The 13938-nt window shown below is 38.5% G+C and overlaps 1 long non-coding RNA gene across 1 annotated transcript in view; it reads right to left on the bottom strand.

Annotated features, from left to right (window-relative positions):
- Nucleotides 1–13629, bottom strand: part of LOC138925077 (uncharacterized) — a 45437-nt gene extending 31808 nt beyond the window's left edge. The window contains exon 1 of the long non-coding RNA XR_011440767.1: nucleotides 13415–13629. This is a non-coding gene — a long non-coding RNA (uncharacterized lncRNA). The remainder of the gene's footprint in view (nucleotides 1–13414) is intronic.
- Nucleotides 13630–13938: the final 309 nt, after the last annotated feature.

Below are 13938 nucleotides of genomic sequence, written 5' to 3'. Positions count from 1 at the left end.
GTTGAAATACAATACTATATTAGTTTCAGGCCTACAACATAGTGATTCAACATTTATATACGTTATGAAATGATCACCACGACAAGTCTAGTCACCATCTGTCACCATACAAAAGGGATGAGAACTTCTAAGATCTTTTCTCTTAGCAACTTTCAAATATGCAACATAATATTATTAACTATAGTCACCATGCCATACATTACACCCCCAGGGCTTATTTATTTTGTAGCTGGAAGTTTGTACCTTTTCCTCTTCACCCATTTTACACACCCTCCCTCCTGCCTCTGGCAACCACCAATCTGTTCTCTGTATCTATGAGCTTGGTTTTTTGTTTTAGTTTTCAGATTCCTCACATAAATAAGATCATATGATACTTATCTTTCTCTGTCTGACATTTCACTTAGCATAATGGCATTAGGTTCCGCATATGTTGTCCCAAATGGCAAGATTTCATTCTTTTTTATGGCTGAATAATATTCCAGTGGGTGTATATGTGTGTGTATATCACTTTTTTTTTATCCATTCATTCGTCAATGGACACTTAGGTTGTTCCCATATCTTGAGGATTGTAAATAAGGCCGCCATAAACATAAGGGTGCATCTATCTTTTTGAGTTAGTGTTTTCATTTTCTTTGAACAGATATCTAGGAGTGGAATTGCTGGATTACATCATAGTTCTATTTTTAATTTTTTGAGGAACTTCTGTGCTGTCTTCCATGGTGGCTGCACCAATTTACACTCCCACCAACAATGCACAAGGGTTCCCAAAAAGGTCTTATGTATTTCTTATTAAATTTATTCATATGTACTTCATAGTTTTTTGCTATTATGAACAGAATATTTTTCTGTTAATTAAAAAATTAATATTTCTATTAATAGTATGTTTATTTTATATCCAGCCACATTACTAAACTCTCATTAGTTCCAGGAGTTTGGCAGTTGTTGCTTTGGAATTTCCTAGTTGACAATCACTTATTAGGCAAATAGTGATGCTTTATTTCTTCTATTCACATGTGTATAGCTTAAGTCCTTTTTATTCATGTTGCATCAGCTAAATTCTCCAGCAATATGTTGATCAATGGAGATAATAGAAGGCATCGTTTGTTTCTCACTTTACTGAGAATGCTTCTACAGTTTCCCCATTAGGTATGATATTTGATGTAAGTTTTGGTAGGTAACTTTTATTTGGTAAAGAGTTCCTTTTCTATTCTCAATTTGCCAATTTAAAAAATCAAGGTATGGTTTTAGCTTTATCAAATGCTTTTTTACCATCTATTGAGATTATCGTATAGTTTCTTCTTCATTTGATCTGGTAATTAAGCTACTTATATATCTGGGAAATATCTTACTTGATCACAATATATTATACTTCACTATATAACCAGAGTCAGCTTACCATCTTATTTACAATGTTCTCCCCTATATTCATAAGTGGGATTGGTTTTTTATTTTCTTTTCTCGTGTTATCCTTCTTCAGTTCAGGTTTGGCAATAGGATCATGCTGGTCTTATAAAATACGTTGGATAACTTTCAGTTTTCCATTTATAACTTGTAATATTTTATATAACATTGAAATTATCTTTTATTGAGGATTTGATAGAACTCATTGGTAAAATGCTTGGTGGAATACTTTTATTAGGGATAGATCTTAGACTATACAATTTCTTATATTATTACTGATCTATCTAGATATTCTACTTCATGAATCAACTTGGGTAATTTATATTTTCTCTTAAAAATCCTTCATTTCTTCTTGGGTTTTAAACATATAGCAGGTGGGTAACTCAGACCAATACTTCCGAAAAAAAAATAGCTAGAAAAGCTGGACAAAATATTTTTAAGAGATATGTTTGACGGCTTTGGGTAGCTAAAAAGGGCATGAAGAACTTCAGGCTCACGTTAGGGGATTTCATCACTGTGTGAACATCACAGAGTGTACTTACACACACCTAGATGGTATAGCCTACTACACACTTAGGCTCTATTGTGCTATTCTTATGGGACCATCGTCATTTATGTGATCCATTGTTGCCCAAAACATAGTTATGCAGTGCATGAATGTATTTCAGATTTTTTTTTCCTATTAGTTTTTAGATTCTGAAGAAGTGACTGAGACAGTCAATAGTGTTTTAGATAGCCTTTAGGAACTAAAGGAATAAGCATTTGAATTCAGAGTCTTCCAAGAAGAGGAGTTATGGAAAGCTCCCTAGGCTTTGGGTAGACTGTCAAAAGGTTACACTAGAAGTAAGATAAACCAGAAATAAACTGGCCTTCATAATAACTGAAGTCCAGATTTTTATCCCATCTGACAATCTCTGTTTTTTAATTCATATATTTGGACCACTTACATTTAACATAATTATTGATATGGTTGCATTTAGCACTATTTGTTTTCTATTGGCTCCCTGTTTTTGTTTTTCTGTTTCTGCTTTCCTGTGTATCTGGTGTATGCCATTTTAATTTATTTATTGGCGTTTTGACTACATTTCTTTGAATAATTGGTTTAGTGGTTGCTCTGGGGATTACAATATATGCTTTTCACAGTCTACTTAGAGTTAATATTTCATGGCTTCAAGTGAAACGTAAAATCTTATATTCATATAGATCTCTTTACCCTTTTTTCTTTACATTGTATTGCATTTACAACCACTGAAAACCCCCATACATAATGTTATAATTTTTCTTTTTTTCTTTTTAAAGAATGAAAAGTCTTTTTTTCTTTTCTGGGAAAAATTTTCCTTGAGCTAACGTCTATTGCCAATACTCCTGTGTCTTTTTTCCCCTCTTCCCAAAGCCCCAGTACAAAACCCCAGTAGTACATATTCTAGTTGTAAGTCCTTCTAGTTCTTCTATGTGAGCTGCTGCCACAGCATGGCTACTGACAGACAAGTGGGGTGGTTCCATGCCCAGGAAACAAACTGGGCCACCAAAGAGGAGTCCAGCAAACTTTAACCACTAGGCCCTGAGGGTGGCCCTAATTTTGCTTTTAATAGTCATATATGTTTTAAACAATTTAGAGAAAAAATAGTCTAATTATTCAGATATTTACCATTTCTGTTGCTCCTTCTTCATTCCAAGTATCCTTCTGATACAATTCCCCTTCCCCCTTAAGAACTTCCCTTAGCATTTCTTTTAGGGCTGGTCTTCTGTCAACAAATTCCCTTAGTTTGCCTTCATCTTGGAACGTTTTTATTTGCCTTCCTCTTTGAAGGGTATTTTCACTAAATATAGAATTTTGGGTTGACCATTATTTTCTTTCAGCACTTTGAAAATGTTGTTCTGCTGTCTTCTGATCATCATGGTTTCTTATGAGAAATCTGCAATCATTCAATTTGTTGTGCTTCATATGTAATATCTATATGTTTTATTTATCTCTGACTGCTTGCAAGATTTTTCATTATCTTTGATTTTCAGCAGTTTAGTCATGATGCACCTGGTTGTAGTTTTCTTTGAGTTTATCCTATTTGAAATTCACTGAGCTTTTTGAGTCTGCAAACTCAAGTCCTTCAACAAATCTGGGATGTCTTCAGCCATTATTTTTTCAAAAATTTTTCTCTGCATCAATTTATTTCTCTTCTTCTTCTTGGACCCTCATAATAAGGATGATAGACTTTTTTACATTTTCTTACAGATCCCTGGGTCTCCATTCAATATTAAAAAATTGTTTCCCCTTTGTTGTTCAGATTTGATGATTTCTATCCATCTGTTTTTAAATTCACTTACTCTTTTCTCTGTCATTTCCATTATGCTATTGAGCCCACCAGTGAATTTTTTATTTTAGTTATTTTACTTTTCAGTTCTAAAATTTTCATTATTTTAGTCTCTCTCTCTTTTTTTTTTCTTAGAACTCCTATTTTTTCCATTCATTTCAAGAGTATTGCCCTTATTTCATGGAGCATACTTAGAATGGATACTTGTAAAATTTTTGTGTGATGATTCAACAGCTGGTCATTTCTGAGATCCTACCTATTGATTATATGTTCTATTGAGGATTATTGAGAATTTCCTTATCTTTACATCAAGCAATTTAAAATTATTTCCTGGACATTTTCAGTATTATGTTATGAGGCATTGGGTTCTGCTAAGGTCCTCTGGACGATTTGATCTTTAGTTTTAGTAGGTAATCAATCTGGTTAATTTAAGATTGCAAGTCCCAATCTGCCTTCTCTGTGCTGTGATTCCAATGTCAGCTTAGTTTTTAAAGGGTTTGCAGTGTTGTTTGGGTTCACCCCTGGTGTGGCCCACTCAGAGGCTAGTTTGGGACATGGGCAATGGTCTACATCATAGTTCAGTTCTCAAACTCTTTGCTATGTTGCTTCCTATCCACCCATGAAGATCTCAGAAGTGACTGACTACACAGATTTAGAGGATCCATTTCTACAGCTGTCCTTTCTACGATTTCCCCAATATTTTCTAGCTCTCAAAGGCCCCTTCTCATGGTCTTTAGAAAGCTGGAGGGAAAAAGCTGGAGTTTTGGCCTCTCCATGCTGCTACATACTTTCCAAAACTGGATCTGCCTCAGGAGCAAAGGGTAGAGAAAAAAGAGAGAGAAAACAATTAATAGACATTCCCCTAATACACTTCAGACTGCAGGACTCCTTTCCCCAGTTCTTCTGCAATAAAAAAGGGTTTTCTCTGCGTTTTAGGTGACTTCAAGCTCACCACTGCTGCTCTGTTCTGAGTACAGCTTCATGACTTGCCACAGGCCACAGCCGAGAGATTAATAAAAGAAAAAGTAGGGGATTCCCTCCACATTCACAATCCTGCAGGGTCTCTTACCTGGTCCTCTGACTAGAAAAAAAGGGTTTCTCTGAGAGCTTTTCTGTTCATACCTGTTCCAAGATTTGGGCTGCCCTGGAGTCTAAATTAGGAGATATGGGTAGAAAAATAAAAAAACCGGGAACTCTCCGCTATAATGGTTATTACATGAGTTTTGAGAAAAAGATAGAAGATGAAGCAAGTTTATTTATTTTAGCCAAAACCAGAAGTTCATGAATTCTAGATTTGAATCATCTAAACCCCTGATTGGATTAAGGTGATACAAGACCCCTAGTGCCACAGTGGTCTGGCAGAGCAAACGAAAGCTCTCTCAGGAGACTTTCTTAATCCTAGGCCTCAATTTATTTTTACAATTTTTTCACATGCAATATCTGCCACTCAATAAAAATGACTAGGCATATGAAGAGACAAGTTAATAAAAAACAAGAGAATCAATAGACAATAGAGAAGATCCACAGAGAATATAGATAATGCAGTCTTTTGACGCCGACTTTGAAATAACTCTGCTTAAAATGTTCAAGGAGGGGCTGGCCCCGTGGCTGAGTGGTTAAGTTCACGCGCTCCACTGCAGGCGGCCCAGTGTTTCGTTGGTTCGAATCCTGGGCGCAGACATGGCACTGCTCATCAAACCACGCTGAGGCGGCGTCCCACATGCCACAACTAGAAGGACCCACAACGAAGAATATACAACTATGTACCAGGGGACTTTGGGGAGAAAAAGGAAAAAAATAAAATCTTTAAAAGCAAAATGTTCAAGGAAAAAATATATATTGTTATAACATTGTCGCTTGCATTCTTTTATAGCTTTTAATATTCTCTGTATCTGCAATTTAGTCTTTTATTAGAAGGCTTGCCAACTTCTTATTTCCATCAAATGAGTGGAGTCAAACTAGAATTTGTGACATTGGAGTGAGGGAATCACTTTAGAAGAAAAGAAGGTTTTAAAGTCAGTTACCTTCCCAGAAAAAAACAGTGCTATTTTCTATACAGTTTAAATAAAGAAGTAATTAAGATCAGTTTTATTTAGCCCATATTTAATATACACACACCTATCCAGCAGCATTTTTTATTCAACTTACCCATTCGGACTATAGTTTCCAGGTTATTCAAGGGTTGTCTTTTTTGACAGTAAATTTTCTTCTGGGAATCCCACTTTTTAAAAAATTTGATTTGTCTTCATCTTATTTTCTATCCTGCCTCACCTTAACTTTTCCCTTTTCTTTTCTTATCCCGTTGAGAAAGCTTACGATTCCTCCAGAATTGGGATCTTGCCACTTGCCTCAGTTAATACTGAGAAAGAAAATGTTTAAACTCACCCAAATCTGTTACCACTGTTGTAAATCTATCACTACATCCTGATGAGTGTGAACTGTCAATTTCAGTCAAAATTAGTTCAAAGGAATTGATACTCCAATATTAGCAGAAATAGAGGAATAAAGAAGCTTTGCATTTATGGAAAGTGCAATACACTAATTGGCTTATCTCATACCCAGCTTTCAGTCTTATGGGCATGAAGTATTCGTACAAGAACGTAGGCTCGTCCTTTCACTGAAGTTTGACTGTTCATAGCAGAGACAACTAGAAAGAGACCACTATCTATGGAGCACAGTACATTAAGTTATTCAGAGCAACTGTCTTTGAACATGTTTTCTCTTAAGTAAAAAAAGTCTTCACAAAAATGAAAATACATTTTCCTCTCACCACAGTGTCCAACAGCATCTCCTAATATATAAATTATATATTATTTCCAGACAAATGCATTATTTTAAATAATTTGCTGCAATATGAATTGTATTTGTTTTGTTTTGTTTTGAGGAAGATTAGCCCTGAGCTAACATCTGCTGCCAATCCTCCTCTTTTTGCTGAGGAAGACTGGCCCTGGGCTAACATGCATCCCCATCTTCCTCTACTTTATATGTGGGACGCCTGGCACAGCATGGCTCGACAAGCAGCGCATATGTCCGCCTCTGGGATCCGAACTCGTGAATCCCAGACTGCTGAAGTGGAATGTGCGAACTTAACTGCTGTGCCACCAGGCCAGCACCCGAATTGTAATTTTTTATTCTCTCTGCTTAAATTTTTCTTTTACAGTTATATGATTAAGTAATCATGGCACATAATCTGATTTATTAAAAATATGATTTATATGGGTGTTCCTCCGAATCTTGTTACTCTGTAAATCGAGGGGCATCGGCATTCAAGTGTTTTTAGCTAAAATCTCAAGTGACGGGTATATTTTAGGTGCATAGCCGCTTCCTCTCTTTTTTCTCAGAGGGATTTCAAACACAGCAGAGCATGGAGTCCTGTGATCTCTCCTTTCATCTCTCCCACCACCTCTCTTTATTTTATTATTTCATGGTTACTTCTGAAGGGGTATTTATGATCTAAACAAGGTACAAAATCTGAGCCAAACATTTTACTTCTTCAAAAAACGAATAAAACATGTGGTTGCAGCTATAAAGTGAGCGACTCCATGTATAGCATTGGGGAGGGGACAGTAGCCCTTGGTTAAAGAGATGGACCCTTTGCCTGGAATGAGCCTTTCTGGAAACCGTAGCTTTACTTGGACTCCCTCAGGAGTTTCACTTCATGCCCTGAGGTGTGACCAGACTCATACACAGCAGAGGGCGCCCCAGTATAACAGAAGAGCCCCGGGGCCACTGAACAGCTCTGTGATGACTGGATTTATGCTCAGTTCTTATGCATCTGGAGATATCTATTCAACAAAGATCTGGTGAGTGTGTTTTATGAGCCAGGCACATATACACTTTAGGCACTTCAGACACAAAGATGAATTTGGCTCAGTTCCTGCTCTCAAGAAACTTACGTGCAGTCAAGTAGGGGAGATGAGAGTATGTGTCAACTAAAAATAACAACAGCTAACATTTATTTTCTACTTACTATGTTTCACGCACCATGCTAAGGGTTTTGCCTTCACGATCTCATCTAGTCTTCATAAGATTTCTTCAAGTTAGGTACTGTTATTATGGCAGGAGTCACACAGAAAGAAGTGCTATAATTGAGGAATGAGAGTGCTTGGGAAGAAATAAGATAGACTTAAGTCCATCTAAGGGAGTTAGGGTAAAAAGTTAAAAAGTGACATTAGCTATTTACTTGTTTGCCTTGTCCTCAGCTGTGAGCTGGACTAGTGTCTTGCTTGGTTTTGAAACATCAGTGCTTAGACTCAATGAATATCTCAGGAAGGAAAGAATGATGTCTGAGCTCAATCTGGAAGGGTGAGTAGATTTTCACAATATAGGAAAGAGAAAATTGCCTTCCAGGCAGAGGGCTCAGCATAACAAAGGCAGTGAGACACTCAGTAATTTGGGGTAAAGGAAGATCAGGGTATGAGTTGGGGAGTGGAGGAGAAGCAGGAAAGTAGGTTGGTGTCTTAGTCAGCTATTGCTGTGTAATAAGTCACCCTAAATGGAGTGGTTTAAACAAGAAGTATTTATGATTGCTTGTGAGTGTACAGGCCTTTTGGGGGTTCTGCGGATTCGGGCCAGACTTGGCTGATTTCAGCCAGGCTTGGTTATAAATCTGCAGTGACCTGACGAATACACTGAGGAATGGCTTGTACACAAGTGGTGGATGGCTGGCTGTCGGCTGGGTGGATAGAGGTGATTGGGCCATGTGTCTCTCATCATTTAGTAGCCCAGCCTGGGTTTGTCCATGAGGCAATGGCAGGATTCCAAGAAAGTGAGCGGAAGTGATCAAGGCCTCTTGAGACCTAAGCTTGGTATTGGTTCTCTGTCATTTCTGCCACATTCTATTGACCAAAGAAGATCACAAGTTCAGCCCAAATTCAAAGGGTGGGGAAATAGACTCTATCCCTTGATAGGAGGAGCTGCAAAGTTACATCTCAAAGGACAGGCATACAGAGAGAGGTGAAGAATTGGCGATATCTTTGCTCTCAATCTATTGAGTTGGGATCAGATACCAAAGGGTTATCACCATCTGAATACCAAGTACGGACTTTATTTTCTAAGAATGGAAAACTCTCAAAGGCATGACATAGATTTTGGTTTTAGAATGATATCTCTGGTAGTGGTATGATACAAACTTTGGAGGGAGGAGAGGTTAAAGGCCAAGTTCCTTTGAGGTGGCTAATGCAAGAGTCCAAGATGATGTGGGTTTAAACAGAACCTACAACATTAGTTCTCTCCATCTAGTCTGCCAAGTTACATCAAGATCACCTCTTGTATTCTCTGCCCCTACCAATTCATTTTGCATAGAGATTTAAGGATTTGAGTTTAAATATGTGGGCCTACAAATTAACTTAGATGGCCTGTAAATTTCTACCCTATGTTAAGTTTCCATCATTTTAAGAAGAACCTCATCTATGGTTGTTCCAAATGCTTTGAGGGTGAAATACTGTCCAAAAGTTGTTTTCTTACATAAAAGAAATATGGCTTTGTGGGGAATCAAGAAAGGTTTTTGAGCGAGAAAAATATGTGATCCTAGATATTATTGGGAAGTTAAATTTCATAATGAAAGGTAGGTTAAATTGCTAGGAGAAGGTTGTAGTGAAGGAACCATTTGTAGCCCATAGAAATAGTTCATGTATGGATTCATAAGGCCTGAATTAGACAGGGGGTGGAGTGTGGGGTACGGGCTCTGGGAGTGGGAAGGGAGGAAAGGACCTACACGATGGTTCTATTAAGATTGGAGAGAGCTTGGAGCCTGACTGGATGTAGGAGTGGGACAAGGGAGAAGAAGAGTTGAAGGTAAGCTCACTGATGAATGTCAGTCTTCAGTCTGATTCATTGTGTCTCCAAGGTCATATTTTACAAGAATTAAATTTTCTTGCTTCTAAAAGTAATACTTAGTCATCACGGAAAATACATTTGTTCTTTTATTCATTTATTGAACAAACAGTTAAGGAGTGCTTCCTATATGCCAGTCACTGTTCTAGGCACTAGGGATACAGTAGAAAGCAAAATGAAACAGAAATCCTTGTCCTTTTGGACAAAAGGAAGGGGCAAAAGTGAGGAAAATCACTCAGACCCTCCCTCCTGCCCAAACTTAACTCTTTAGAATATCTACTTCTCTCTCTTTCTCCTCCCTTTTCTCTCTCCCCACCTCTTCTTTCTCTCTCTGTGTGTATGTCTCTCTCTGTGTGTATGTGTCTGAACATGGGTTGTTTGTTTAGCAACATTTTGATCACTAAATAAAATACTGTTTTTCTGGCTTAAATTATAGTACAAGATTCCCCTGCCCCATATTAGTACCTATTCTACATTACTGTCTCTTATTAGCTGTGTGAACCTAGGCAACCTCTGTGCCTCAGTTTCCTCATCTGTAAAAAAGAGATAATGGTAGCGCTTCCCTCCTAGTGTTGTTGCAAGGGCTGAGTTAATACATTTAAAGTGCCTAGAACAGTGTATATTAGAGTACAAGCACTCGACAAATTTAGCCATGAGAATTATTATTTTTATCACTAATATTTTAAAACACTATTTACCAGTTTACTACTATTTTTAGTTCTTTAGATTACTTTCATTCTAAAGTAACACTAAATAAGCATCTCTTTATGTGAAGGCTTTTTTCTCTATTTCAGATTATATCCTAGGGACTGATTCCAAAGGTGAATTACATGGCTAAAAGTTACAAACATTCCTTTGGGTTTAGTGGCCTTGTGATTTGACTTTTCTGGGTTTGCCGCCCACATCGACTAAGCTGATTAATTGCAAAATCTCTGCATTACTCTGTGATTGGAATCTGGGAGATTCAGGCCCAGCTCTGGGCAAAGCTGAGGTGAAGGGGAAAGTTATTTAGGTTCCTCCATCCTCTCCTTTCTATGCTCTATTCATATCCTTCTCTTCATTCATTCCTCAATTTTTTTTTTTGCCTGAGGAAGATTAGCCCTGAGCTAACATCTGTGCCAATATTCCTCCATTTTGTATGTGGGTCACCACCATAGCGCGGCTGACAGGTGGTGTCAGTATGCGCCTGGGATCTGCATCCACAAACCCTGGTCACAGAAGCCAAGTGTGCTGAACTCAACCACTACGGCTCAGGGACCTCCCCATTCCTCAACTATTTTGCAGAGAACTTGCTGTGTAGCAGATACTGTGTTGGAGACTGACTATGCCGAGAAAGCCTAGCCCCTGACTTGGCAGAGCTTGAAGTCCAGAGGCACAATTACAATCAGGTGAAACTGTGATGGCAGGATAGGACATGAACTGAGCTGTGGGAGCTCTGGAGAGCTCCTCAGACTGACGCCTGGGATTTCAAGGCTCTCTGGAGGAGGTAAAACTTGAGTTGAGGCAGACAGTAGAAGTTGGTCAGATACAGACATGAAATTGACTCTGCCATTATTACTTCCTAGATGTGGGACGCAGGGCAAGTTTTTATCATCTCTGAGCCTCAGTTTCCTTATATATAAAATGAGAATGATTGTGCCTACTTCATAAATTGTGAAAGGAATAGAAAATTTTTTGTAAAGTACTTGGTACATAATGACAATAGCAAACAATTGTACAGCACTTACCAGGTGCCAGACATTATTCTCCTTCACTACATTATTAAATTTCTCAGGCAATTATTTTCAGGCAGTGTAACTCACTGAATCCTCATAACAACCCTATGTTGCAGACACTTCTATTATACCCGTTTTACAAACAAAGAAACTGAAGCAAATGTGTTACTTATTATATAGTTCATAAGTGGATAAACTGGAATTTTAACCTGTGCTACTCTATAGAGTCTCCATAAAAACTGCAAAAAATAGTGAATTATTGTTAAAGGAAGAAGAGCATGTGATGCAGAGGAAACAGTACATAAAAGCACAGAAAGTAAGAGACAGCCTAACACTTTGACTTATGTGTAAGACAGGTTCTGGTGGAACATTATCATGTCAGTCAGGATTCTCAGTTACTTACAACAGAAACTGACTCAGCATAACTTAAGTTAAACAGAATTTGTTGGTAGGATGTCAGGGCGCTCCTGATAGCAATAGATGGAAGGTTGAAGGACCAGGCTTGGTGACATGTAGAGTCCATGAGAACCCATGGAAACCTCAATAGGCATTGTGGGGAAGAAACAGCTTGGTGAGTAACACCTAGAAAGAGTAACACCCAGCCCTCATGCTGCTTGCTCAAATTCAGAGTCCTCAGAAAGTGTCTTATTGGCCAAGCTTAGTAACGTGCGTGACCCCTGTCCCTATTCCCAAGGCCAGGGGAAGGAGGATCTGAATCCTTCATCTTCTATTATGGGAAATCGTTTCCAAGAGTTTCCCTTTTTCCAAGACTACTCAGTGGAAGAGAGTTATTTCCCCACAAGAAAATTGGGGTGCCATTAGGATAGGGGTGGGTGTTGGAAGCTAAATAAGGACCTAGTCTGCTACATGTATTAAGAGAGCAATGAGGGTTGATATTGAGGCACCATTCCTGACATCATCAAACAGGTATTTATTTGAACACTGAGCCTTTGTGTTCTAAGGAGAGAAAGACATTTGATCATTTTCACACTGTCAAAAAAAGTAGACAGAAGCCTCATTACGCTTGGGAGACTTGAAACATTTCTGGAAAAAGATAATAACCAAAAGATTATCCTTTTTCAAACTGTGTTTTAAGCCTGACATGTATATCTCCCTCATCCTAGGCTTTGAAATGACAATTTGCCGGCTTTTTCTTTCCTCTTCCAGGTTGCTGGTGAAGAACTGAGTCTTCGGCCAAAATTAAGGTAGATGAAATATCCCAGAAATTATATTTTCTGCTTTATACTTGGGTTCTTCTTTCATATAAGAGTTGGAGAATTGTAGAAGAGGAGGAAATATTAAAGATTACCTAATTTCTTCATTTTATAAATGAGGAAACTAAGATCCAAAGATGTTCTGTGGGCTGCCCAAGTTCAAGCAGAAATGGTCTCCTGATCTCAGCTCTCTGCTTTTTTCATTCCAGCACATAACCAAAGAAATAATTGTTCCTGATTTTTTTTTTATGGCTTGCAATATGACTCATATTATTCAGTAAACTGTCTGAGCTTCCAAATTTCCAGGGATTATATTGTTCCCATTTCATGGGAAAATCTCGCTTGGTTTGTCTTCTTCAGTTTTCCTGTGCCCCAGTGCTGTCTCCCTCCTCCGGTTTCTACCTTACTCTGCTCCTGCATCTTGCCAGTGTGCATTTAATCATATGGCAAGGATTGTTATGCTCTGCTCATTTCATGAGTATGAATCTCTTCTCCTCAGTTCCTTTGTCTTTGCCCCGAGGCCTAGCCAGTTGCACCACATTGTTTCAACAAATGTATAAATGGGAACTTGTAGGTCGATTCATTCCATTTGCCAGCCACCAGTTTTTGCAACTTACTTCTGCCTTTTAGCACTTCTCGGCCCTGCTCTCCAAGGCCTCTGGCTGCCAGCGTGCCCACTGTATCAACTCACTTGGGCTGCAACCACATGTTCGTCTCTTTCCTGCTGTCTTCCCAACCACCAAAAGTAGCCCATTAGTGTCTGGGGCTTTGTTGCCTTTGTTAACTTTGATAATCACATTACTAGGCATAAATGGAGAATGTCTGTTTCAGCTATCTATTGCTGTGTTATAAACTGCCACAAAACTTAGCTGCTTAAAAGAACAACCGTTTATTATTTCTCATGATTCCATGGCTGGATGGTTCTGCTGATGTGGCTTACCTTGGCTGGGCTTGCTCATGAGTCTGCTGTCAACTGGCAGGTCAACTGGGGCCAGTTGGTCGAGGATAGCTTTAGCTAGGACACCTTGACTTTCTTCCAAATGGTCTTTGGTCCTCCAGCAGGCTAGCCCAAGCTTGTTCTCCTGGTGGTGGCCAAGTTCAAAGAGAGGAGGAAGAAACTCAAAGGTTCTATTTCAAGCCTCCGTTTGTGTCAAGTTTGATATCGTCCCATTGGCAAAAGCAAGGCACGAGTCAGTGGGGAGAGCACAGAGGTCAGACTCAGGGAAGTGTGAAAACTGGAGCTACTAGTACAAACAGTCTAGTACAACATCCAAATTAAAGCAACTTGAAAACTATCCAAGCTGGTTGGTTGTTATATATATATTATACATGTATACAAATACATAGGGGTGTGTGTGTTGTTTTAATCTAGAGTAATAATAGTAATCAACGGAGTAGTAACCAATGGAATGGACATATGTTGTTTTTTGCCACCCACCCCCCCATATGCATTTCCCCTATTTC

The sequence above is a fragment of the Equus caballus genome, chromosome 7 (assembly GCF_041296265.1).
Source record: "Equus caballus isolate H_3958 breed thoroughbred chromosome 7, TB-T2T, whole genome shotgun sequence".
Taxonomy (NCBI): domain Eukaryota; kingdom Metazoa; phylum Chordata; class Mammalia; order Perissodactyla; family Equidae; genus Equus; species Equus caballus.
The sequence above is the reverse complement of the archived record's forward strand: the minus strand, read 5'-3'. Positions and strand labels throughout refer to the sequence as shown.